Source organism: Megalobrama amblycephala, linkage group LG8, assembly GCF_018812025.1.
Source record: "Megalobrama amblycephala isolate DHTTF-2021 linkage group LG8, ASM1881202v1, whole genome shotgun sequence".
In the NCBI taxonomy this organism is placed as follows: Eukaryota; Metazoa; Chordata; class Actinopteri; order Cypriniformes; family Xenocyprididae; genus Megalobrama; species Megalobrama amblycephala.
The window spans coordinates 9,047,415-9,051,016 of record NC_063051.1 but is presented as its reverse complement, the minus strand read 5'-3'; the positions used below and the strand labels follow the sequence as shown (position 1 = coordinate 9,051,016).

The window sequence follows — 3,602 nt, the reverse complement described above, 5'->3', positions numbered from 1 at the left end:
CAAGATGGATGGATGCAAATGCAATATGTCATATAATTACCTCCTTCTCTAGGTTACATCGATAGCCCAGTAGTTGGTGACAAGGCTGTTTTGATGATATTAATTCTTCCAAATACAGAAACGATTTTTTTTACGAGTGAGTCATTGAATCATTCACTCGTTCGATTCGTTCAAAACACTGATTCATTCAGGAACGAATCTCAACTACTGTGTTGCAACGATGATTCTGCTCCTTGTCTGGAACTGTTTTCGTTGTAAGAGCAAAATAGACAAAGGTAACTGGCAATATTATGTATGAAACTGTGTATACTCAACCCTATTTTATCAACTGCCGGGCAAAAATCATAAGAAAAGTGATAATCTCCTCAAGTTTAGCGATTTCATGTAACGTCTGTAACAAATGTACCATTTTTGGCCTTGGTAACGTTACTTATACCAATTTTTGTTTTGTTTTGGTTTTTTTGGACGTGATAGTGCCATTATATTCTTTTGAGAACACGCAGAGGGTGTTGTGTGCTTTCACTAGTCAAAAGTAGCCTACAAATTTCAAGTGTTGTTAATATGTGCCTGCCCATGAAACAAGTGTTGAAATGTTGAAAGTCTTTAGAGAAAATTGCAGAGAGGTTAACCAAAAAAACAGCACATTGTTGTTGTTTTGGATTGTTTTTCCCCAAGCCACGCTAAAACCATTTTTCATTCTCGCAAAGTAGGGGTGGGAATCCAGATGCAATGAAAACGAAAGAATTTAGGAATTTCCTTGAGGACATAAACACCAGACACAATATGTGCCAGTAGAAGAGAGAATCATGTAAATGTTTGGGTTTACATGTCAACAGATCACAGAGATGCATTGCAATAAATTATATCACCATTTTAATTAAATTTACACAAACAGTTAAAGGGATTCACCCCAAAATGAAACATCTGTCATCATACCCTCATGGCCTTCCAAATCATGTCTGAGACACAAGTCATAAAAGTTTGGAACAACATGCAGGTGAGTAAATAATGACGATGTTGATGATAATTTTGGGTGAACTCTTCCTTTAAAACAATTTGTGTAAGAAACTTCAGTCATACTGTACATTTTATAAGCATACGAAGATAATTGCAAGTAACATCCAGTCCTATGTCCATAGTGAATATGCATTTATTTATTTATATATAAACACACATCATTCTCAGTGGGATGCACAGTAAGACATCTCAGGGCTGGCCAATCAAAATATTAGCACAAGGATCATGTCTAGCATGAGAAACTGCCATACTAAGACTTTTTTCCATTTGTTTTTTGGCAGGAGGAAGAAAAACAGAAGGGTGAAGAGGGGAGGTATTGTGGATTTACTGGCTTGAACTGTGATTCAGGGTATGATGGCTGTCATTACAAAAAAAAAAAAAGAACAAAAATTTGGCTTTTTGTATTTTTTTCAGCCATGGGATAATTGAACATGGCTTATGTGTTAACATATACAGATAGTGCTAAGCAGTCAAGTATGTAAATCTTACTGGAAACAGCCTGATTGCCATCGATCATTTGCCCAGGGGACTCATGGGATTTTGCGCCAAAGGGAATAGATAGCTAGTCCAGAGCACACAAAACTGTGGATCAAGAAAAGCACAGGGTAATGATGCCATTGAAGGGGGGAAGGTTCACAATCTAGGTCATTTGGGGGGGATGGATTTTGTAGGATGTAACAGGACATAACGAATGTAATGATTGATATGAAAACTTCTGTACAGGTAATTCAGTGAAAACCAAGTATTTTACAAACAGCAGAACACAAAAAAATAGATTTTAAAGAATGATGGGGTTTAAACAACATTGGACTCCATTGACTCATTGTATGGACCATAAAACCCCTAAACATTGTTGAAAATATAATTTTTGTGTTCATGAAAGTCATGCAGGTATTAAGGCAGGAACGCACCAAGCCGACGGTCGGCTGTCCGTTTTTTTTTTTTTTTGTTTGTCGGCCAACTAAGTTTTCTCAGTGTGTTCCGCACCATCGGCTGAAGTTGGTCCTCGTCGGCTTTTTTTCGGCCGATTCGACATGTTGAATCGGCGTCGGAGCTCGTCGGTCAGTCGGGCCATCTGATCATTCTGATTCATTCTGTTCAGCTACTGCCACCTGCTGGTACGGAAAGGCATTTCTTCTTACGCAGGCGCAGAACGGACATGCTAGTTGCCCGTCGGCTGTCGAGCGTCGGTTTGGTGTGTCAGGGCAACTTTGAACCCAGATGTTGCCGACGTGAACCAAACCCGCAGTCTGCTTTCGTCGCCACTAGTTTGTTGGCGTCGGCTTGGTGTGTTCCTGCCTTTACAGGCACTATCCCTTTGAATCTACAATCATTAGCCTAGATCATTAACCATGAAACTACCACCTCATGTGAGACGAAACTCTATCCACAGCATCTTTTGAAGTCCCTCAGCATCTTCTCTCTTAGCTAAATGTTTAGTAATGTGTTTTTAATGACGCTCATTAACATGCTGATATGTAACCTGCCTATTTCCATGACCCAGGGAGTTGAACCTAGCTGGTCTGTGCACACAAATAGACTGCAACCATCAATATAATATACATTAACAGAATTTAATAAGCTTTATCAAATTGCGCATTGCAGAGAACTTAGTCATAACAAGAAACAGACCTATCAACCAAATATCCATACATTACAGCCAAGAACTAGCTTGGAATGTAGCTTAGTCAGGGTCAGGCCCTCGCTTGAATTCACAGGGTCTCGGACAAATCTTTGAAGACCACAAAATATCTCTAACGTGAGAAAAATCGAAAGCATTTCCATGTGGATTTATGTGAACCCTACCGTATGTTGTGTATTAAGAATGATTTGTGAGCTCCTTGATTGCACAATTTTCGTTCTGCCTTTTGTTTCTCATTGTTTATGATTCTGCTGTTATCTGGAACTGAATCTCTGCTGAATAGTGCTTGAGTCATAGATTTCACTCCTAAGTAACTTTCAAGAGAGAGATCTCGGGGGATCTTAGCTGTAAATGAACTCTGCCCCCCTCAGAGCGAACCCCATAGAGCTCTATACACACCCACACACAAACACATCACCCCTATCAATCCATACTGGAACAAAGCCATGGATGACAGCACACAGAACATTAATTGAATAATGTTGAGTTAAAACTTTGTTGCGAAAAATCATCACCTTTATTCTGCTGTTAATATTATTATTACCCAATATCCATGCATACAACAGAGCAGGACCTATAATGGGAGTTTTATGCGGTGCTTACTAAAGCCTTGTTTCCACCAAAATTACCCGGAACAATTTGTCCCAGGAACTTTTCCCCCCCGAACCTGTTGCCCTCTGCGTTTCCATCGCGGTCTAAAGTACCCTGAAGATTAGTCTGGTGACGTAGGACTGTGTGCGACTTTCCACTTCCCGCTGGATTTCGTCCTCCGCATATAAGCTTAATAAACCCTGAACCTTGTCTTCGGCCCATCGGTCTTATTTTTTAAACTCCATTGTTTATTCGAATAGCAAACAACTCTTACTGTACGCACCGCAACAGACTTTTAAAATGGTGGTTGAAATAAAATGCTGTGTGGAGTCAACCAATCAAAATGCCCAAA

The 3,602-nt window shown here is 39.8% G+C and overlaps 1 protein-coding gene across 1 annotated transcript in view; it reads left to right on the top strand.

The window, feature by feature from the left end:
- Positions 1 to 75: 75 nt before the first annotated feature.
- Positions 76 to 3,602, top strand: part of chd6 (chromodomain helicase DNA binding protein 6) — an 80,943-nt gene continuing 77,416 nt past the window's right edge. The window contains 1 exon segment of the mRNA XM_048199087.1: positions 76 to 275. The gene's annotated coding sequence lies outside the window, so the exon portion shown is untranslated.